The 24,611-nt window shown below is 46.9% G+C and overlaps 1 long non-coding RNA gene and 1 pseudogene across 1 annotated transcript in view; both read left to right on the top strand.

The window, feature by feature from the left end:
• The window catches only part of LOC133051237 (uncharacterized), a 49,969-nt gene that overhangs the window by 13,950 nt on the left and 11,408 nt on the right, over positions 1-24,611 (top strand). The gene's annotated exons all lie outside the window — the stretch shown is intronic.
• Positions 23,451-23,569, top strand: LOC133051374 (5S ribosomal RNA; annotated as a pseudogene).

Below are 24,611 nucleotides of genomic sequence, written 5' to 3'. Positions count from 1 at the left end.
CCACTGTGTAAAACAGTTCACACACCCTCAAAAAGTGAAAATTGACCTCTGAGCTGGCAAGAGTACTCCTAGGTCTAAACCCAAAGAATTGCCAGGAGGGACTCCAACAGATACTTGTACACGAATATTCACACCAGCACCATTCACAACAGACAACAGGGAGATGCAACCCAAACGTTCATCAGTGGGCAACAGATAAACAGAATGTGTAACATACACAGTTACCCCTCAGACAGCACAGAGCACGTAGCCCGGATGTTGCACACACAGCCCCAGCATTCACTGTCCATCTCCTCCAACATCATGGAAGCTCCATTCTGCTGCTTTTCCTTAGTAGTGTATTCCCACTGGGAACCCACGAAGCATCCCAAAGGAATATTTACCAAATAAATGCACTTACTTATAGTAAACATAACAGTAGCTTTGACACGTTCCCTTAAATAGAATGTTTTTACAACCATCAAGCTTTTGATCGTGACTTTAAGTGATGACATATATTTTAAGGAGAAAGAGGCACTGTGATCAGATGTTCCACAAAGTTAATCTGAGGATTAACTCTGAGCTCTGAGTGACTGTTTTTACTTTGACACATGAAATAAAGACTCTCACTTTCTCATAATCGTGACAGGACGTCAGGTCTCTGGCACTGTGTCCCCCGCATAAAGCACAGCTGAGAGCTGCCTGGGTTGACCTCCTGTGTTTCTCCAGTGGGTCACAATCACTGGCTTCCTTGTGAGTCCCCAAGGGGCCTGAAGAGAGACTGCACTCATGGCTCTATGGAGCTTCCTTCTGCTCCGGACCTTCTCCTCTTCCCCTCCCGCCCTCTCTCATTTCCAATGACCAGGCACCCACAGGAATTAATCCCTGGACAATGACTGCATCATTCCATGTTGCAACATTTGCTTCTGAAGCTCCAGTGTTACCACTTTCCTTTCCATTTCGAGTCTCTTTATTGAGTGAGCTTCCTGCAGAAGGATGAGGCATCCCAGATGGATAATCCTTAGACCAGACTGCTAATTCTCAATCCTATCCATTCAGTGCCTCCTTTTCCGAACACATATGTTATTGTTGACTGAAAAATATGGACAGCCTGTAAGTTGAGAACTATGTTTTACTTGGCAGACATTCTGAGGACGTAAGCCTGGGATAGAGCCTCTCAGAGAGCTCTGAGTGACTGTCCCGAAGAGGTCAGGATATATAAAAGGAAAAAACATGTAGTTGAACATCAAAAGGTGACTGCTACTCACAAAAACAGACATCTCAAGTTAATGCCCTCAGTGCTTTGCTGTGTATGGGAAGATGCAAGAGTCTGGGTTCACTGAAACATGCCTTTGATGTGCACCTTAACTACTTAGGGCCAGTGTCCTGTTTGACTCCCTCCTGTATCCTCTCAGGGCTCACAGAGGAGGCGGCTATAGTGGCTGGAGGCAGCAGCATCCTTTGTTTACTGAAATGGCATCAACATTCTTTGTCCACATTTCCTTTACCATTCTGAGAAGAAATTAATAGACAAAAGCCTAGCTACACTTATACCTTTAAAGCTCTGATGCCTATACTTTAAAGCAGAAACAACTCAGTACCCTGGTACATTTAATTTCATCAATGCATGTAAATTATTGAACCAGAAAGGATGATGAAGGCAATCAATATTTGTCCTTTGATTTATAACCCCTTTGAATACAGCAGCAAAAATTACCTTTATTACCACTAATAGGGTTTTCCAAAATGATGAACACTTGGTAAAGTTGAAGTAAGATTTTCCTTAGATGTGACTGGAAATTCCATTTCTGGAAAGTTGTGTATATTATGCATGTTAAAATATAGTGTTGGATATTTAATGAAATGTTTAAGATAATATATATGGAAATAGTAAGTATATACTATGACAAGCCTAGACAGAATATTGAAAAGCAGAGACATGACTTGCCGGCAGTGGTCCGGCTAGTCACAGCTGTGGCTTTTCCAGCAGTCACGTACAGATGTGAGAGTAGGGCCCTAAAGAAGGCTGAGCACTGAAGAATTGATGCTTTGGAATTGTGGTGCTGGAGAAGACCCTTGAGAGTCCCTTAGAGCGCAAGGAGATCAAGCTAGTCAATCCTAAAGGAAGTCAACCCTATATATTCATTGGAAGGACTGTTGCTGAAGCTGAAGCTCCAAGACTTTGACCACTGGATGTGAACACTCGACTCATTGGAAAAGACCCTGATGCTGGAAGAAATTGAGGGCAGGAGGAGACGGGAGTGGCAGAGGATGAGATGGTCAGATGGCATCACCAACTCAATGGACGTGAGTTTGAGCAAACTCAGAGACAGCGAAGGAAAGGGAAGCCTGACGTGCTGCAGTCCACGGTCTCCCAAAGAGTTGGACACGACTTGGCGACTGAACAACAATATGAATGCTTTGAAAAATAATTTATGCTTACACGTTTTTTTTTTTTTTCCAATTTATGCTTTGTCTATAGAATGCTTCTAGGAAATATGCTGGATGCCTGTTTCTGCCCTCCATCCCCAGCAAAGAGGATATATTTGGGGGGAGTGAAATATGCATAAATTTTTATGCATAAATTTTTAATAATCATGAAAGTATTCCAGTGAGATCACATTCAGTGAGATAATAATTTGACAGAGAATATATCATAGTGCACTCTAAGTCCCATCCCCTTAACATAAGGAGTAGATGGTGAAGGCAGTCGGTCTGTGGAGGGGATGTGTGGCATCCGTCTAGAGCTGGGAGCACAGACATTGCTTGAAAGGCCGGAATGGAGGGAGGGTTGCTGTGTTGTGCCTTTCCAGTGTTCACACTTCCCTGAGAAATTCTGCTCCAACCACAGACCTGTTTATAAGTCGCAGGGCTGTCTTTTACTATGTACTCACCTGGAACAAAGTACCCAAGGTTTCTCAAAAGAGAGAAGGAAAAAGATCTGCTAATACTGCTGTCCTCAAATTCTTCACTTATATGTGGAATCTAAAAAATGCCACAAATTCACTTATTTAGAAAACAGAAATAGACTTACAGACCTCGAAAACAAACTTCTGGTTATCAAAGGGGAAAGGGGGAGAGGCAAATTAGGGATTTGGGATTAACATGCACACACTATCATATATGGGAACATCCCATGGACCGAGGAACCTGGTAGGTTACAGTCCCTGGGGTCGCCACGAGTCAGACACAACTGAGTGACTTCCCTTTCTTTTCACTACTATATATAAAATAGATTATCTTCAGAGACCTACTGTGTAGCACAGGGAACTCTTCCCAATATTCTGTAATAGCCTATATGGGAAAAGAATCTGAAAAGGAATAGGTATACACACACGTGTGTGACTCAATCACTTTGGTGCACACCTGAGACTCACACGACCTTTTGAGTCAGCTACTTCAGTTAGAAAAAAGGAAGGTTTGGGGAAATTATAATCACTTTTCTTAAAGTAGGGAATAAATAAAATGAGCAGTATGATCATAAATTTTTAAGAGTCCATGGAGAATGATTTGGAGGGATTTTTATGTTGGTTTGACACTGGCTTTGATCCCCACTGTGCTTTTTCCTCATGGCTTAGTTTTAAACCTAAACTGTATTTGATGCTGGGAGCTCTTGTTTGCTTCTGCTTTCCTTGCAGTTTCTTTCTGTCCCTCTGGAAGTCTCCCCTTGCAGGAACACAAATCGCACATCCTCGTGTGTAGTGCTGAGTTGTTTAGAATACGTGTCTGTTTCTGCCAGTGACTGTTTGTATACAAATTCTGTTGTGTGATCTACCTCTAGTTTCTCTCTCTGGGAACATTCACAAATGGTGGAGTACAGGAAGTGCCTTCTGTCCTCCCCCTTTTTAATAACTATCTCCAGCTCTCCTGGGCAGACAGTCTCTCCTGACGTACGTGTACTGAGCCTTTCCAGTGATTGTCTATGGTGGCAGGCAGACATTAGAGGAATGGTGCTAGCAGGTAAGATGAGTGCTTCCAAGCTTGTGCCACGAATGTTCACGACACCTTCTTTAAATCCCTTTAAAGCTCTCCCGGTGGCTCAGTTTGTAAAGAATCTACCTGCAGTACAGGAGACTTGGCTTAAATCTTGGGTTAGGAATATCCCCTGGAGAAGAAAATGGCAACCCACCCCAGCATTCTTGCCTGAGAAACTCCATGGACAGAGGAACCTGGCGGGCTATAGTTCATGGGGTTGCAAGAGTCAGACACGACTTAGTGGCTACACCTCCACCACCACCATTCTGCTGATGATACAGGAGAGTAACAGTTTATGTGGAAGACCATCTGGGTTTCCTTGTGAATAAGGCAGAGGTATTTCAGTGGTGTCAAGTGTTGATGGTTGCAGGTACCTGCTAAGGGCTTTAGCAACTACCAGAGTGAGGTCCTGACAGGTATAGCAGGAACATTCATGAACAGGAATAGCATTTGATGGTTTTAACATTCTTCTTGACGGATGCATCATCCACCCTTCCCCTCCTTGTCTCCCTTGATTGCAACAACTCATGTTTAGCTGGACAATTAGTCAATTAAAGGAATAGTCAGATGTCTTTATGAGGATATAAAATTCCTATATTTTCCTTCACTGAACGTTGGACAAAAAAGTGTTGCCTGCCATTTTAGTAAACAAGGATTGTTGCTTGCCATTAAGCTCTTGGCCACTGCAGCTGCCCCTGATGGTGTACCTGAAGGGATTGGGGTGGAGAGAAGCAGAATGCGGGCCCCAGACAGGACCCGTTTAACATGGACATCAAAGGAATGATTTCAGTGAGCCCAGACTCTTGTATCTGCCCATACACAGAAAGGCATCTGTAATCATTAACTTGAGATGTCGGCTTATCTGTGATTAGCAGTAATCTTGATCTTTGACTACATGTTTTTTGTTTTGTTTTCTCAGCAAAAACTTCTATACATTCTGGCTCCTCCCTTACCTCTTTGAGCTCTCTCCCTCATAGCTCTCTGAGACGCTGTCTCCCAGGCTATAGTTCTCAGTAAGGTCCCCAAATGAAACATAATTCTCAACTTTTAGGTTGTGTGCTTTTTTTTCCCTAGCCAATGACTCATTTAGGAAATTGAATGCTTCTAGATCTGTATTTGGTTCTGAACTTTTTGTTTACTCACCAATATACAAAGATTTGCCAACATGTGGTTGTGATATTTTCAGGGGCCCTGAATAGCCATTCAGTTTGAGATTGCTGTGTGTCAGTGTCCAACATCACTATGGGTCTGTCCGCTATTGCTGTGTGCATGTGTCCACCACAGCTGTTGTCTGTGTCTCCATTGCTGTGTGTCGGTGTTCACCATTGCTGTGTGTACATGACTACCATTTTGCAAATTCCCCTCAGCCCTTGGCATTTAACAGCATTCCAGTTGTTCGTTTTACCTGGGGAGGAAAGATTTGTGGGACTGTGGTATCTTAGTCTGTGGACTGTGAAGACTACATGTCTTGAAAAGCTGGTTTTCAAGTTTAGAGGAAATACAGGCCTACAAGTAGTATAGAGACCAGCCATAAACTCTGAGATGTATGATGTATTAAAGGTCTATTTAAGTAGTCATTTAATAATACCGAAGGATTTTTGCTTGAAATTGCTGAGACATCCTCAGTTCAACCCAGAAAATGCTGTTCCATTCCTAATGTACTTAACATGCATAGTTTTAAATTTTTTATTATTTTTAAAATCTTGGCTGTGCTGAGTCTTCGTTGCTTTGCGTGGGCCTTTTCTAATTGCAGCAGGCAGGTCTTCCCTCTAGTTTCAGTGCTCGGGCTCCATTGCAGTAGCTTCTCTTGCTGTGGAGTACAGGCTCCAGGGTGCATGGGCTTCAGTGGTTGTGGCTCGTGCATTTAGTTGCCCCACGGCATGTGCAGTCTTCCCGGACCAGGGACCCACCCTCTGTCTCCTGCCTTGGCAGGTGGATTCTTAACCCCTAGACCATCAGGAATGCCAACATGCAGATTTTCTATTCAAGTAAGATGAGAGAAACTAACCACCAGACGGATGATTGTAAAATTAGGAGGTGGGTTTCAAACACACATTTAAATATTTACAGGGTAAGGTGACAAGTGCTAGGATAGAATTCTGTGGGAAGAACAGGGTAGTTGCTGAAGAGGTGACAATTACTTGATCTTGGGGGGCCTGGAGTAATCTTCATCATGAGGCAAGATTTGAGGCCATTTGTACAAGTTCATATAAGCTTGAGAGAGGATATGAGGACTTTGCCAGCAGGTGGGAGAAAGTTTGCTGAAAGGCACAGATGTGGAAAACATGACAATATTTGGGGTGAGGAATTCTGTGTTGGTGAAATTGACTCACAGGAAAGTTGACATTGGATTTGGGTGAAGCCAAGACTGACAGGGATGGATATGGTCAGATGGCTCTGGGGTGGCAGTGATAAGAGAGGGGGAAATCTGCTCCTGAGATTTTTATCAGGGCTGACTGAGCTAGGAAGTGGTACCTAACTGGATGCGGGCGGGGAGAGTCAGCTTCTTTCCTGGGTGTCTGGAGCAGATGGCCATATGCCAATGTTGGGTATTCAAAGGAGGTACATGTGTGGGGAAATTAAGGAACAGATGACCAATGGGCCCTGTTGATTTGTTTTTTGTTTTAAGTTTTTATTTTGAAATAATTCCAGATTCACAAGAAACAGCATCCATAGTACCCAAAGGTCCTGTGTAGCCTTTCCCCAGTTTTCCCCAATGATGACATCTCACAGAAGTATAGTACAATGCTAAAACCCGAAAACTGACATGGGTATTTTTTATGGACCTTTTTTCAGTTTTGCCAGTTTCACATGCACTTGTGTGTGTATGTGAATGAGTGTATGTGCATGCATGTTTGTGTGTGTAGTTCTATACAGCTGTATCACATGTGCTGGTTTGTCTAACTGTCACTACAATCAAGAGACAGAATTGTTGGAAATTCCCTGGTGGTCCAGTGGTTAGGACACAGAGCTTTCAGTTCTGGGGCCCAGGTTCAATCCCTGATAGGGACCGATCCTGCAAGTCATGCAGCCAACTGACAAAAAAGATACACAATTGTTTCACCTCTGCAAAGATCCCTTTCCCCTTTACTAATCCCTGACAGTTTCTATTCTGATTTCCATCTTAGTTTTGTCATTGTGAAAGTGTATATAAATGGAATCATGTAGTATGTAACCCATAGCCTTTTGATACTGGCTATTTTCACTCAGTATTAATTCTGTTGCGATCCAGCCAAGTTTTGAGTGTATCTAAAGCTCATTTCTTTGCACTGCTGAATAATATTCCATGGTATGAATGCTCTAACATTTGTTTATACATTGAGGGACCTTTGGGTTGCTTTCAGGATTGAGCTACTTGCTGCCCAATTCTGTAATTTGATTATGGAACTTCCACAGGACTTCCTCCAACAGACTCTTCGAGGGCACAGACAAAACCTTGTGAGCACGAGGAGCCAGGAAATAGGAGCAGTGTCCCCACACGAGACTGAGCCGTACTTGCCTGTGAGTGTCCAGGAGTCTGGCGGAGGCATGGGTCGACAGTGCCCTGCTGGGGGTCAGAGGCCCTGAATACAACAGTGCGGGCACAAGTCCTTTTGAAGGAGGTTGCCATTACTACAATTACCCCTAGCAGAACATTAAGGTTTTTTTTTTAATGAAGAATAATTGCTTTACAGAATTTTGCTGTTTTCTGTCAAACCCCAACATGAGTCAGCCATAGGTATATGCATATTTTTTGTGCTGATATAAGTTTTCTCCTACTGTTCGTGGGTTTCTCAAGGCAAGAATACTGAAGTGGTTTACCACTCCCTTCTCCTGTGGACCACGTTTTGTCAGAACTCTCCACTGTGATCCGTCCCTCTTCGGTGGTCCTACATGGCATGGCTCATAGTTTCATTGAGTTAGACAAGGCTGTGATCCAAGTGATCAGTTTGGTTAGTTCTCTGTGACTGTGGTTTTCATTCTGTCTGCCCTCTGATGGATAAGAATAAGAGGCTTGTGGAAGCTTCCTCATGGGAGAGACTGACTGTGGGGGAAACTAGGTCTTATTCTGGTGGGCGGAGCCATGTTCAGTAAGTCTTGAATCCAACTCTCTGTTGATGGGCGGGGCTGTGTTCTCTCCCTGTTGTTTGGCCTGAGGCAAAGTGTGGTCCGGGTAATTGTGGTAATGGTGACCTTCAAAAGGACGTGTGCACACACTGTTGTGTTCAGCGCCTGGACCCCGCAGCAGGCCACTGTCGACCCGTGCCTCCACCAGACACTCCTGGACACTCGGAAGAAAGTCCGGCTCAGTCTCTTGTGGGGACACTGACCCTCTCTCTTGGCTCCTGGTGTGCACAAAGCATTGTACTGTGTTTGTACAAACAAACATGTACTCCAAATCTGTGTCCCCGGTCCTGTGGATGTTCTGTAATCAAATCTCACTGGCCTCCAAAGAGAATTCCCTGGGGGTTCTCAGTCCCCCTGCTGGATCCCCAGGTTGGGAAATCTGTTGTGGGTTCTAGAACTTTCTTAACAGTGCGAGAATTTCTTTGGTATAATTGTACGGTTTGTGGGTCATCTGCTCGGCGGCTCTGTGGTGGTGCAAACCGTGACCTCCTCCACGAGGGCTTATGCCACACGCTGCATGACCCAGGTCTGCTGCAGCCAGAGCCCATGACCCCATGGCTGGCCACCGCTGACCCAGGCCTCTGCAGGAGACACTCAGACACTCAAAGCAGGCCTGGCTCAGTCTCTGTGGGGTCTCTGGGTCCTGGTGTGCACAAGGCTTTGTTTGAGCCATCTGAGCATCTCTGGTGGGAATGGGGCTTGATTCTGAACATGATTTCACCCTTCCTATCCTCTTGTTGGGGCTTCTCCTTTGCCCTTGGACATGGGGCATTCACACCATGGATTACTATTCAGCAATGGAAAGAAATGAGCTTTCAATACACTCAACACTTGGCGGTATTGCAACACAATTATACTGAGTGAAAATAAGTCAGTATCAAAAGGCTATGGGTTACATACTATATGATTCCATTTATATAACACTTTCAAAATGACAAAATTAAAGAGATGGAAAACAGAATAGTAATAGGTCTTGGAGTACGAAATGAAGCAGGGCAAAGGCTAACAGAGTTTTGCCAAGAGAACGCACTGGTCATAGGAAACAGCCTCTTCCAACAACACAGGGGATGACTGTATACATGGACATCACCAGATGCTCAAAACTGAATCAGATTGATTATATCATTTGCAGTCAAAGATGGAGAGGCTCTATACAGTCAGCAAAAATAAGACCAGGAGCTGACTGTGGCTCAGATCATGAACTCCTTATGGCCAAGTTCAGACTTAAATTGAAGAAAGTAGGGAAAACCCCTGAATCTGCCTACAATTCAGGAGACCTGGATTCGATGCCTAGGTCAGGAAGATGCCCTGGAGAGGGGAATGGCAACCCACTGCAGTATTCTTGCCTGGAGAATCCCATGGACAGAGGATCCTGGCAGATGACCATCCGTGGTGTCACAAACAGTTGGAGACCATTCAGGTATGACCTACATCAAATCCCTTATGATTATTCAGTGGAAGTGACAAACAGATTCAAGGGACTAGATCTGATAGACAGAGTGCCTGAAGAACTATGGACGTAGGTTCATGATATTGTCCAGGAGGCAGTGATCAAGACCATCCCCAAGAAAAAGAAATGCAAAAAGCAAAATGGCCATCTAAGGAGGCCTTACAAATAGCTGAGAAAGAAGCGAAGCTAAAGGCAAAGGAGAAAAGCAAAGATATACCCATCTGAATGCAGAGTTCCAAAGAAGAGCAGGAAGAGATAAGAAAACCTTCCTCAGTGAACAATGCAAAGAAATAGACAAAAACAACAGAATGGGAAAGACTAGAGATCTCTTCAAGAAAATCAGAAATACCAGGGGAACATTTCAGGCAAAGATGAGCACAATAAAGGCCAGAAACGGTTTGGATGTAACAGAAGCAGAAGATATTAAGAAGAGGTGGCAAAAATGCACATACGAACTATGCAAAAAAAGATCTTCATGAGCCAGATAACCATGATGGTGTGATCCCTCATCTAGAATCAGACATCCTAGAGTGTGAAGTCAAATGGGCCTTAGGAAGCATCACTACAGACAAAGCTAGTGGAGGTGATGGAATTCCAGTTGAGCCATTTCAAATCCTAAAAGATGCTGCTGTGAAAGTGTTGCACTCAATGTGCCAGGAAATTTGGAAAACTCAGCAGTGGCCACAGGACTGGAAAAGGTCGGTTTTCACTCCAATCCCAAAGAAAGGCAATGCTAAAGAATATTCAAACTACTGGACGATTGCACTCTTCTCACATGCTAGCAAAATAATGCTCCAAAGTCTCCAAGGCAGGCTTCAACAATATTTGAACCACGAACTTGCAGATGTTCAAGCTGTATTTAGAAAAGGCAGAGGAGCAAGAGATCAAATTGCCTCCATCCGTTGAATCATGGTAAAATCAAGAGAGTTCCAGAAAAACATCTACTTTCTTGACTGTGCCAAAGCCTTTGACTGTATGGATCACAACGAACTGTGGAAAGTTCTTAAAGAGATGGAAATACCAGACCACCTTACCTGCCTCCTGAGAAATCTGTATACAGGTCAAGAAGCAACACTTAGAACTGAACATGGAACAATGGACTCCTTTCCAAATTGGGAAAGGAGTATGTCAAGGCTGTATATTGTCACCCTGCTTATTTAACTTATATGCAGGGTGCAAAATGCTGGGCTGGATGAAGCACAGCTGGAATCAAGGTTGCCTGAAGAAATATCAGTAACCTCAGATATGCAGATGATACCACCCTTATGGCAGAAAGTGAAGAGGGACTAAAGAGCCTCTTGATGGAAGTGCTAGAGGAGAGTGAAAAAGCTGGCTTAAAACTCAACATTGAGAAAACTAGAATCATGACATCCGGTCCCAGGGCTTCAAGGCAAATCGATGGGGAAACAATGGAAACAGTGACAGACTTTATTTTCTTTGGCTCCAAAATCACTGCATATGGTGACTGCAGCCATGATATTAAAAGACCCTTGCTCCTTGGAAGAAAATCTATGACAAACCTAGAGAGCATTTGAAAAAGCAGAGACATTACTTTGCTGAGAAAGTTCTGTCTAGTCAGACCTATGGGTTTTCTGGTAGTCGTGTATAGATGTGAGAGTTGGACCATAAAGAAAGCAGAGCATTGGAGAGTTGATGTGAACTGTGGTGTTAGAGAAGATTCTTGAGAGTCCCTTGGATTGCAAGGAGATCCAACCTGTGAATCCTAAAGGATATCAGTCCAGAATTTTCATTGGAAAGACTGATGCTTAAACTGAAGCTCCACTACTTTGGCCACCTGGTGTGAAAAACTGACTCATTGGAAAAGACCCTGATGCTGGGAAACATTGAAGACAAGAGGACAAGGGGATAACAGAGGATGAGCTCGTCGGATGGCATCACTGACTCGATGGACATGGGTCTGAGCAAGCTCCGGTGTCCGTGTTGGACAGGGAAGCCTGGCGTGCTGCAGTCCATGGGGTCATCAAAAAGCAGGCACGACTGAGCGACTGAAGTGAACTAAACTGATCAGTTTCCTCCTTTTGAGAGAAATGCCCAGCATATGTTAAATGTATGTTTAGAATGTATTTTTAAGAAGGTGCCAGACTATTTTCCAGAATTGCTGTTCAGTTCAGTTCAGTTGGTGATGTCAGCACCAGGACCCAGGAGAAAGAAACAGTGACCCCACAGGAGAGTTGCCTGTAGATGTCCAGGAGTCTGCGGCAAAGGCGTGGGTTGGTGGTGGCCTCCTGCGGTGTTGGGGGCACGGACTGTAGCAGTACATGCATGGGATCTTTTGAGGGAGGTCACCGTTCTCTTCATTCAGTTCAGTTCTGTTCAGTCACTCAGTCCTGTCCGACTCTTTGCGACCCCATGGACTGCAGCACGCCAGGCCTCTCTGTCATCACGAACTCCGAGAGTTTATTCATACTCATGTCCATTGAGTCGGTGATGCCATCCATGTATTCCTTAACTCCACCATAGTTTGGTCCCAGGTAAATAGCTGGAGTAACAGGCAAATTTGGCCTTGGAGTACGGAATGAAGCAGGGCAAAGGCTAATAGAGTTTTGCCAAGAGAACGCACTGGTCCTAGGAAACACCCTCTTTGAACAACACAAGAGAAGACTCTACACACAGACATCACCAGATGGTCAACAGCAAAATCAGATTGATTATAGTCTTTTCGGCCAAAGATGGAGAAGCACTCTACAGTCATTAAAACAAGACCGGGAGCTGACTGTGGCTCAGATCATGAACTCCTTATTGCCAAACTCAGACTTAAATTGAACAAAGTAGGGAAAACCAGTAGACCATTCAGGTATGGCGTAGATCAAATGCCTTATGACTGTACAGTGGAAGTGAGAAATAGATTTAAGGGACTAGATCTGATACACAGAGTGCCTGAGGAACTATGGACGGAGGTTCGTGGCATTGCACAGGAGACAGGGATCAAGACCATCCCCATGGAAGAGAAATGCAAAAAGGCAAAATGGTTGTCTGAGGAGGCCTTACAAATAGCTGTGAAAAGAAGAGAAGCGAAAAGCAAAGGACAAAAGGAAAGATATTCCCATTTGAATGCACAGTTCCAAAGACTAGCAAGGAGAGATAAGAAAGCCTTCCTCAACAATCAGTGTGAAGAAATAGAGGAAAACAACAGAAAGGGAAAGACTAGAGATCTCTTGAAGAAAATGAGAGATACCAAGGGAACATTTCTTGCAAACATGGGTTTGATAAAGGACAGAAATGGTATGGACCCAACAGAATCAGAAGATATTAAGAAGAGGTGGCAAGAATACACAGAAGAACTGTACAAAAAAGATCTTCACGACCCAGATAATCATGATGGTGTGATCACTCACCTAGAGCCAGACATCCTGGAATGTGAAGTCAAGGGGGCCTTAGAAAGCATCACTATGAACAAAGCTAGTGGAGGTGATGGAATTCCAGTTGAGCTGTTTCAAATCCTAAAAGATGATGTTGTGAAAGTGCTACACTCAATATGCCAGCCAATTTGGAAAACTCAGCAGTGGCCACAGGACTGGAAAAGGTCGGTTTTCATTCCAATCCCAAAGAAAGGCAATCCCAACGAGTGCTCAAACTACCGCACAATTGCACTCATCTGACATGCTAGTAAAGTAATGCTCAAAATTCTCCAAGCCAGGCTTCAGCAATACATGAACCGTGAACTTCCAGAAGTTCAAGCTGGTTTTAGAAAAGGCAGAGGAACCAGAGATCTAATTGCCAACATCCACTGGATCATCGAAAAAGCAAGAGAGTTCCAGAAAAACATCTATTTCTGCTTTATTGACTATGCCAAAGCCTTTGACTGTGTGGATCACAATCAACTGCAGAAAATTCTGAAAGAGATGGGAGTACCAGACCATCTGACCTGCCTCTTGAGAAACCTATATGCAGGTAAGGAAGCAAAAGTTAGAACTAGACATGGAACAGCAGACTGGTTCCAAATAAGAAAAGGAGTAGGTCAAGGCTGTATACTGTCACCCTGCTTATTTCACTTATATGCAGAGTACATCATGAGAAACGCTGGGCTGGATGAAGCCCAAGCTGGAATCAAGATTGCCGGGAGAAATATCAATAAACTCAGATATGCAGATGACACCACCCTTATGGAAGAAAGAGAAGAGGAACTCAAAAGCTTCTTGATGAAAGTGAAAGAGGAGGGAGGGTGAAAATTTTGGCTTAAAGCTCAGCATTCAGAAAACTAAGAGCATGGCATCTGGTCACATCACTTCGTGGGACAGAGATGGGGAAACAGTGGAAACAGTGTCAGACTTGATTTTGGGGGGCTCCAAAATCACTGCAGATGGTGATTTCAGCCATGAAATTAAAAGATGCTTATGGCTTGGGAGGAACGTTATGACCAACCTAGATAGCATATTAAAAAGCAGAGACATTACTTTGCCAACAAACGTCCATCTACTCAAGGCTCTGGTTTTTCCAGTGGTCATGTATGGATGTGAGAGTTGGACTGTGAAGAAAGCTGAGCGCCAAAAAATTGATGCTTTTGAACTGTGGTGTTAGAGGAGACTCTGGAGAGTCCCTTGGACTGCAAGGAGAGCCAACCAGTCCATCCTAAAGGAGATCGGTCCTGGGTGTTGATTGGAAGGACTGATGCTGAAGCCAAAACTCCAGTGCTTTGGCCACCTCGTGCAACGAGTTGACTTATTGGAAAAGGCCCTGATGCTGGGAGGGACTGGGGGCAGGAGGAGAAGGGGACGACAGAGGATGAGATGGCTGGATGGCATCAGCGACTCAATGGACATGTGTTTGCGGAAGCTCTGGGAGTCTGTGATAGACAGGGAGGCCTGGAGTGCTGTGATTCATAGGGTTGCAAAGAGTGGGACAGGACTGAGCGACTGAACTGAAATAGCAAGGAGGAAGCACAACTCCACCCATCAACAGAAAGTTGGATTAAAGATTTACTGAACATGGCCCCACCCATCAGAACATGACCCAGAATCCCCCACAGTCAGTCTATCCCATCAGGAAGCCTTCATAAGCCTCTTATCCTTGTCCATCAAAGGGCAAACAGACTAAAAGCCACAGAATGGCTGTACCATTTTAATATTCTCAGAGGCAATATGTGAGAGATCTAAGTTTGCTACATCCTTGCTACTGTCACCATTTAAAAATTTTTAGCTGTTGTAATAGATGGATGTATGGCAATATCTCTTCATCATTGTAATGGGCAATTTTCTAATGGTAAATGACCATCTTCAGTTCAGTTCAGTTGCTCAGTCAGGTCCGAGTCTTTGCGACCCCATGAACTGCAGCACGCCTGGCCTCTCTGTCCATCACCAACTCCCAGAGTCCGCCCAAACCCATGTCCATTGAGTCGGTGATGCCATCCAACCATCTCATCCTCTGTCATCCCCTTCTCCTCCTGCCCCCAGTGTTTCCCAGCATCAGCGTCTTTTCCAATGAGTCAGTTCTTCGCATCAGGTGGCCAAAGTATTGGAGTTTCAGCTTCAGCATCAGTCCTTCCAATGAACACCCAGGACTGATCTCCTTTAAGATGGACTGGTTGGATCTCTTGAGAGATCCAAGGGACTCTCAAGAGTCTTCTCCAACACCACAGTTCAAAAGCATCAATTCTTCTGCGCTCGGCTTTCTTTGTAGTCCAAGTCTCACATCCATGCATGACCACTGGAGAAAATGACCATCTTAGCATGTGTTTATCTTCTGTGTGTTCTCTCAGTGAAGTCTCTGTCTTTTGCCCATTTTCTTGTTAGATAGTAGGCTCACTGTCACTCCTCTGCGCCACCTCATTCTGCCTTGTTGCTGCTGGGTGGGGGGTAGGAGTGCCATCTGCCCCCTGCTCAGACACCAGGGAGGAGGTTGGGGCAGTGGGTTTCTGGGCAGCACATCCTCCTGCCAACCAGCTTTAGCGCATCCCTGCAGGTCAGGGGGAATGTTCGGTTCTCCACTTGGCCACACTGACTCCAAGAGGGGTCAGTTTTCTTTTCATTTTTGGTTGGTCAACAAGTATTAAAAATGAGGTTTTTTCCTACCAGACATCCTTTCCCCAGTCCTTTGTGTAGAGCTGGTCCTGGGTCCAGGCCTCTCTAGCACCCCATCAGGGATGAAGGAGGAAAGAAAGCCCAGGAGCTTACATCATTCCTCAGGTTGTGACGTTCCTGCCTGGTCCCCTTCCCTGCATTTTTCATAGTTTTCCTGTATGTGCTGGTGTCTAAGGCCCCAGACCCCTTTGTTAGTTAGCCTGGGGCTCAGTAGAGCTCCTGTGGAGAGACATTGGTGTTGGCCCTTGACGTCAGGAGGTGATGGGTGAGGGCCTGGACCTCACTGGACGAGGCCCGAGATCTGCGTTTTCTTCATACACTGGGGATGAGCCTCTTGGTGATGACGCCCGTCTGTCAGGGCTCCATGACACTTGTACACACAGGACACCTTGCAGGCGCCTGCCTGTTCCTAAGGGCGCAACAGACAGCAGCTCTTGTTCTCCTATAGGTGAGACTCTTGGCTCCAGAAGGTCATTGTTGAGCTTAGTGGAAGAACAAAAGCCAGATGATGGAGATTCAAACACCAAGCACTCGGTGAGGGAAGTCAGTTTGCCTCTGAGATTCTGAGCTGGAGAAGGGGAGAGAGAGGCCTGTGAAGGAGGGAGAAGGAAGTCTAGAGCTCAGGCAGGACAGGAGGAGGAGCTGAGGGGAGCGGAGAGAGGGGAGGCGTTCAGGTAAATCACAGGGAGAGCGCCGTGCCGCTGGTGCTGTCAGGCGAGCACAGGGGCAGAGATGGGAACGCTGCCCCGGAGGCCAGGGCAGGCTCCCTCAGCCCGCATCCAGCGCAGGACTGCGCTCCTGACCGACGTCTCCGCGTCCTGTGACCTGTGCTTCCCCAGAATCAGACAGCCACTGTCTCCACTCCTGGTGGTCACTGTTTCCACTGCGTAAAGAAGAGAAAAGAGACTGAACGAGGAGACAGGAGGTTAGAAAGAAAAGAGTGAGTTCACAGTGATTTACATGTATGGTAAGCGCCACTCTTTTATTACTACTACATCTCGTGTTTAGTAACCATCTGCTTTATTTCATTGAGGAGAAAATTGACGTTATCCATGTGCTTATGTCGGTTTCTTTCTGCTCTGGGCACTGGACCTCGTGTATCTGTTCACGGCTGTGACGTGTGCTTGAAGGAAACGTGCATTCCTCCAGTGCTGCCGTGATACAGGGGGATGCGGCTGGTGGAGGGGGAAGGAGGCCTCCCCAGAGCAGAGAGGCTGGAGCTGAAGCCAGGTGGCTGTAGGTGTGGCCAGGGTGAGAGGTGTGGGGGATGTTCTAGATAAAGGATGTGGCGTTTGTGGATGAGGAACCGAAGGGAAGCTGGTGAGGGCAGACTTGCTCAGCGGGAGCGGGCAGGACACAGACAAGGGGGCGGGGAAGGGGGCCAGGCCCTGGGAGCTTAGCAGGGGCCCAGGGTCTCTGTGTGCGTCCAAGAGTGAGGATAGTGATATCGTCCACAGGATACTGTGACACAGGTATGAGTGGGGACGATGGGAGCACAGGCGCAGATCCACACCTTTACAGCCGAGCGGCCCACCATTTAGGACAGGTATCCGAGCCTTGGATATGATGGGGACCAGGTGGACCCCCGCGTCGTGGACAGACGGAGGCTCCACACGTGGGGATGGAGAGGGCAGAGCAGTGGGGGTGGAGGATGGTGAGCAGTTCCGAGACTCGGCCGTCCATCAGCTCCCAGGTGGGCGACTCATTCCTGCTTTACTGTCATCAGGACCACTGAAGAAGACATGAGCAAGATGTATCTTTAGAGTGTTTTGGTCCAAGATGCTTCTGCAGTGTCCAGATGAAAATGTCTAGGGAGTAGTTGCCTGTGTGGATGTGGAGGGAAAACCCGAGCTGATCACAGAAACACAGGCTGAAGACATTTGTCCCGGGTGGTTGGGTGGGTGCGGGTCAGGTGAGGGGGGCTGGAGGCGGTCACTGGGGGTGAGGGGAAGTCCAGGGACAGAGGGTGTGATGCTGTGATGACAGGAAGCAATGCCATGCGGCAGACACGAGGGCGAGAGTTGATGCCCTTTGAGGATCAAGGCAAGGGTCTGCAGATGAGATTGAGTATAAAATCCTGCGGGGACGGTCGAGGCTGAGTGAGGGAGCTGGTGAAAGTCTGGCTCGCACAGTGTTTCCACTTGCATCCCTGGGAACCCTGGCTCTTCAGGAGCATTTGTATCACATCCGCTCTGTCTCTTTCTGACACGCACACTTGTTTTATAGTCAGTTGATTATGAGGATTGCTGTCAAAATGGCATAGCTCTTTCAACAACATAACTTCTGGAAGTATTTATTTAGCGTGGCGTTGTCTAGTCACTAAGTCGTGTCTGACTCTCTTGCTACCCCACCTGCCAGGCTCCTCTGTCTGTGGGATTCACCAGGCAAGGATACTAGGGCGAGTTGCCATTTTCTTCTCCAGGGGATCCTCCCAACCCAGGGATTGAACCCATGTCTCCTGCATTACAGGCGATTCTTTCCCACTGAGCTACGTTGGAACCCCCTTATTACTATAGTATGTACCACCCAGCAATTCTTAATGAATCTCAGGACCCAAGTCAGTGTTCCCTGGAACCCCACTTGAGAACACTGGTTGAGCACTGTCAACAGACTTGGCCACAGAAAAGCCCACGGTCTCTCTCGACAGCCTCCCCTCCCTGTGCGTCGCCTGCTCCCAAGCCTCTCCTCTCTGGGAGCTACAGTTTCTCTCAGGAGCTGGAGGAGCAGCCATCAGTTGCAGGGTATGTTGGTTTCGGCCCATGGAGGTCAAAATACGTGGTGACCCGTGGCAGCCAGGAATGCCCTCTGCTCTGGCCAGCGGGTGGGTGAGCGCTCTGTCTGGGGTGTTAGGTGCCGTGAGTCTCAGGGAGGAACGAGGCGAACACTAGTGACACTCGTGAGTGGTGAGTGAGAGCCTCTCCCTGAGCAGCACTGGGTCTATTTCATTTTTAGGCAGACGGGAAGTCATGGGAAAAGGAAACTCTGGTAGAAACCTGCAGATAATTGGGGTGGGAGTGGGAAGGGGTACGCAGTCCCTGTGCTGGAGACGGAAACAATTTGGTCTTGTGAGGCTGGGAGAGGGAGGGCTTGTTATTCGAATGTCTGAAACTTGGAAATTCTTTTATGTGGTTAACTGATATGTGAATGTGTGGTTGCATTGTCCATATGTTTGGTGAAAAGAACCTATTTTGGCAGGAACTGTGGAGTGATAGTGAGCTCACTAGCACCTCCTTCGTATATAGAAAGAGTTACATACAGTTTTAAAAGCAGTGGAAGATCGCTGTAGCAGGGTTGAGCAAATAAGAATGGTGTTATGAGCAGCATGGAATGTTGTGTGGTGGGATTTTCCTTGAACGTGAAGCCCAGTATATATATTTTCATCTCCAGTATCTGGTGTACAGTAATCAGTCGGCCTTTGATTGAAAGGGTGGATGAATAAATCCCTAATACTCGTCCTTTTGAAAGCCTGACTTTAAACTGATGGACCAGCGAAGAACCCTTGAGACTAACTTCACTTTGTGGGCCAAACAGAGTCAGAATTATCCGGATGACCTTTACGTTCTTGTACAGATTGGTAGTCACTAGTCTGACATAGTTGATGGTTGCCGATAAGAAAAAGAATTTGGGGCCTTAACAGGTAGAAAATAACTGACTCTTGTTTTACAAGATTTGCACAAGTTTGCAAGGAGAAAACTGACATTATGGGCTAGAAGAAGCAGTTGGTCTTAGTGTACTGATGAATAGTAAACTGTGTAGATTTGACGAATACTGCTTAAAAATCTGTGGTGTTTAGCGCACACGCTCGCGCTCAGTCATGTCTGCTTCTTTGCTGCACTTGTGGACTTGTAGTCTGCCAGGCTTCTGTTTCTGTGGAATTTTCCTGGCAAGAATACTGGAGTCGGTTGCCATTTCCTACTTCAGGGGATCTTCCCAACACAGAGATTGAACCCACATCTCTTTCTTGCATCGCCTGCATTAGCAAGCAGATTCTTTACCACTGTGCCACCTGGGCATCCCTTTTAGTCCTGCTTCTTACACCTTTATACTCATACTCCTGAGTAACACATTGATGATTCCTACATGAGAGAGTGATATTGAATGAATACACAGATGAGTAAATTCACAGGTGCTTTTGCTGAGCGTAACTTTCTTACTTCTTCATCTACTTGTTTGTGTCCTAACACGTGAAATAACTAGTTCTGCCTCATGCATGCTTAGGTGTCTGTTTTGGATTGGCATTACCTCACATGGACTCTCACTGTGCTCTTCAGGTGATGGTAGACAGCTGGCGTGTTCTGCATGTCATTGCGTCCTCATTATTTCTTGTTTCCAGTGTCCTGTCATTATCTTTCCTCCTTTGACCTCTGTCTTCTCTCTGGACTTGGAGGCCTTCTGTCTTCCCGTTGGATTACTGATTTAACTTTTCAACGTTTTAAGAATTTCCTACCTGCTAAGTAGTATGTCAAGGCTGTATATTGTCACCCTGCTTATTTAACTTATATGCAGAGTGCACGCATGCATGCTAAGTCACTTCAGTCGTGTCCAACTCTGTGTGATCCTGTGGACAGCAGCTTGCCAGGCTCCTCTGTCCATGGATTCTCCTCCGGCAAGAATACTGGAGTGGGATGCTATGCCCTCCTCCAGGGGCTCTTCCCTTCCCAGGGATCAAACCCATATCTCCTACATATTACCTGCATTGGCAGGCATGTTCTTTACCACTAGTGCCACCTGGGAAGCACTTTATGCAGAGTATATCATGTGAAATGCTGGGCTGGCTGAATCACAAGCTGGAATCAAGATTGCCAGGAGAAATGCAACCATCTCAAATCTGCAGATGATAGCACTTTAATGGCAGAAAGCAAAGAGGAACTAAAGAACCCCTTGATGAAGGTGAAAGAGGAGAGTGAAAAAGCTGGCTTAACGGTCAACATTTAAAAAAACAAATATCGTGGCATCTGGTCCCATCACTTCATGGCAAATTGATGGGGGAAAAATGGGAACTGTGACAGATATTCTCTCTTGGGCTCGAAAATCACTGTAGACAGTGACTGTAGCCAGGGAACTAAAAGATGCTTGCTCCTTGGAAGTAAAGCTGTGACAAACCTTGACAGCAGATTAAAAAGCAGAGACATGACTTTGCCAACAAAGGTCCATCTAGTCAAAGCAATGGTTTTTCCAGTAGTCCTGTATGGATGTGAGAGATGGACCGTAAAGAAAGCTGAATGTTAAAGAATTGAAGCTTTTGAATTGTAGTGCTAGAGAAGACTCTTGAAAATCCCTTGAAATGCAAGGAGATCAAACCAGTCAATCATAAGGGAAATCAACCCTGAATATTCATTGGAAGGACTGATGCTGAAGCTGAAGCTCCAGTACTTTGACCCCTTGATGTGAAGAGCTGACTCTTTGGAAAAGACCCTGATGGTAGGAAAAAGTGAGGGCAAGAGGAGAAGAGGGCGACATAGGATGAGATGGTTGGATGGTATCACTGACTCAGTGGACATGAGTGTAAGCAAACTCAGGGTGATAGTGAAGGAAGCCTGACATGCTGCAGTCCATGGGTCGCAGAGAGGCGGGGACGGTTTAGCAACTGAGCAACAGTTATATAGTCATCTCTGGATATCTGCAGGGAAGGGGGCACGAGGGAGCATTGATGCAAAAAAGGTGTTGAAGTCCCTTAAATAAAATGACACAGTTCTTGCATAGAACACCCCACCCTGCCCTCCTGTGCACTTTTAATCACCTCAGGGACTTATAACGCCTCATGTGACAGACATGCTGTGTCAGTGACTGCTGGAGTGCAGGGAATTCTAGTTTACCTTTGGGAACTTTATGGAACTTTCCCCCAAATAGTTTGGATCTGCATTTGGTTGAATCCTTGAATTCAGAGCCCAGGATGCAGACGCCTGAGCACATCATGAGTCAGACTGGTCACCAGGACCACAGAGATACACAGGGCGTGGCCCTTCTCTTGCAGAAGTTGTCAACATGTCTGCGCATCCCCAGTAAGTCATGGTGGTATGTGTGGCACAATACAGAGCAAATACAAGGTTCTGTGTTGTTCTGGAGAGAGCCTGGTTATAGTAGGGGTTGAGGTGGGCGAGGCAGGCTTTGCAGCAGATGGTGTAGCTTTACTTGTCAGTATTCTTCTGTCACATCATATTCCAAAAGCAAAATTTATGAAACCCTCAAGATTGACCAGTCTGTCATCAAATCAACTTTCCCTGCTGAAAGAAGTTTTCTTGGAGGAACTAGTCTTTGCTAGTTAATCCCATCAAGAGAAATGCCTGCCTTTCAGAATAATCAGTGAGTTCAAAACAGAACCATCCCTTCACTTAAAAGTTGATCAGGTTCTGTCATGTCCAGCAGTTTTTGGCTGGGCTGCTTTTCTGTGTAAACAACAAATAATCTTGAAGGGATTTTCCCTTCTGAGGACTAGACTCAAATCCAAGATAGGGTGATCTACTCAAATTTCTTCATACACTTAGGCAATGAAGTATTTAGGCTGTTTTGAAACATCTCTGTGAATGATAGAGACATTAAAATCAAAATCATCCAGATTCTCCATAAAGCATAAGTTTGTGTTTTGGTCAGCCTATAAAGTTCTCTACCTTCTGTTAAAATGTAGAGAATCCTCTCCCAGAAATACACAAATTTAGAATTACTAAGTTTTAGCTTGAGAGTTTCAAGGAAAAAAGAAGACACTTGGGAGGAAAAGAAGCCTGGAGCTATTTTTGAATGAAAAAGAAAATTCAGGAGAATCAAAATCTTTTATTTTTGTTGCATGACTTAATAATTCAACTGTACTTTTCTTTCTCCCAAAGCAGATAGGCATAGACAATGATTGCAATAGGTAAATAGGCACTTTTTGTTTTAAAAATCTTATAACAGTTTTCGGATCAAATTTCTTCCAGATTTAATTTGATTAATTTCTGAATAAGAACTACCATTTTTAAGTAAAATTACTGCATTTCAGAGAGTCTTATAGTTTATCTGGCATGTGGGATCTGAGTTCCCTGAGCAGGAATTAACCTCTGCCCCACTACAATGGAAGCTCAGAATCCTAGCCACTGGATTGCCAGAGAAGTCCCTCTAGAGGGTATTATACGCAGCTCAAAAGCAAGAATGGGAAATCATATTGATTTAAACCATGCTGGAATAACTATTTTGCACATCACCAATAGCCAAGAATGGTTTCCCTGATAGCTCAATTAGTAAAGAATCTGCCTACAATGCAGGAGACCCCGGTTCGATTCCTGGGTCAGGAAGATCCCCTGGAGAAGGGATAGGCTACCCACTCCAGTATTCTTGGGCATCCCTTGTGGCTCAGCTGGTGAAGAATCCGCCTGCAACGCAGGAGACCAGGGTTTGATCCCTGGGTTGGGAAGATCCCCTGGAGAAGGGAAAGGCTACCCACGGTACTGTTCTGGCCTGGAGAATTCCACAGACTGTATAGGCCATGGGGTCACAAGGAGTCAGACACGACTGTGAGTTTCACTTGCACTTTTGATAGGCAATACTATTTGGGAGATTTGGAGATGCTCTGGTTTGCATTTCACAGATAAACTTTAAAATACCACATGTATTAGGTCAAGCTTTACCTCAGACAGATGCTAAGAGATGTGAAAATGTGTAGAGTTTTGCTGTATTTAAGCAAACCCTGGCCGGGCCAGGCGGGTTGTAGCCGGGGTTGGCGGTATGCGGAGGCGGGGCGGCGTCGGACGGCCGCCGCGCTGCCGGCCCTGGCCGACCGGAGTCCTGTCGCAGGTCGTGCGGCTCAAGTGCAGCCCGCGGCCCTTGGAGAGGTGTGGCCGGCTGGCCTGACCAGCAGGCAACTCAGACCAAAAGGGAGGCGCAACGCAGGGTTCTTAAGGTTCTTAAGGCGCCAGGCTGCAGCCAGCTCCGTCTAGGGCCATACCACCCTGAACGCGCCGGATCTTGTCTGATCTGGGAAGCAAAGCACGGTCTGGCCTGGTTAGTACTTGGGTGGGAGATCGCCTGGGAATACCGGGTGCTGTAGGCTTCCTGCCTCCCCTGTCCTTTAGCCCTGCCCCCACCCCCCCACCCCCCCCACCGGGCGCGGTTGGCCACCCTGAGCCCCACCCGCCCCTGGCCCCTCGCACCCGGCGCGCTCAGAGCCGTCGGCTGCCTTCCAGCCGGCCGGCCAGCCGGCGGCCGTCGGACACACCGTCAACCCAACTCTTGGGTCCCCGCAGCCCCAGCCCCTCCCCCGGTGGGTGGCCGGGGCCCCGACTCCCGCCCCAGGCCTGGGTTGCCTCCGGATTTGGCTTCCAGGAAACCAGATGACAGTCGGGTCTCCATCTGGGGCTCCCTTGGCATGCCTCAGGCAATCCCGGGGGCTGCCCCAGCCCGAGCCCCAGCCCAGTACTCCCAGGCGACCGTTCGCGCGCGCGCACACACACACACACACACACACACACACAGACACACAGACACACAAACAGACAGAGACACACAGAGACACACAGAGACACACAGACACACCCCGCCCCGGACAGGTGAAGAGCTGCAAAGCACAGGGAAGGGAGACTCAGAAAGAGGGGAGAGAGTCCTAGTCTGGCAGAGACAACCCTCACAACCCTCACGTTCGGTTTCAAAAGACCCGTGGTCCAATGAAGAACAGGGCGGATGTAGATAGAGTGGCGGCGGCGTCTGCCAATGCACAGACAGCGAGGGGGAGCGCGCTCAGCGAGCCTCTGGCGGCGGGCGGCGAGCGACGCAGTCGGGCCCCCTACGCGCTGCGCCCGGAGCGGCGGTCGGTATCGGTGCTGGAGACGGCGGCGGCGACCGTTTCGTGGCGGCCGCGCGCTGCTCTCTGAGCGGCGGGTGGTGGTGCGGCCTAGACCCTCACTCCTGACACTTTCCCTCCCCCAGCGCACCGCGGTAAGTCGGGGGCCGGGGTGGTGGGGGCCGGAGACCGGCGGGCTCCTCCTCCACTCTGGGAGGGCGGGTGGGCGGGTGCGCGGGGCGTCCCAGGCCCTCTCGGCGCCCCAGTCTCGCGCCCTAGCGCGCACCTTCTGCCCTGGGGGAGCGGGCCCCGAGGC

Source organism: Dama dama, chromosome 33 (assembly GCF_033118175.1).
Source record: "Dama dama isolate Ldn47 chromosome 33, ASM3311817v1, whole genome shotgun sequence".
Classification (NCBI taxonomy): Eukaryota; Metazoa; Chordata; class Mammalia; order Artiodactyla; family Cervidae; genus Dama; species Dama dama.
This window is presented reverse-complemented; position numbering and strand designations above follow the sequence as displayed.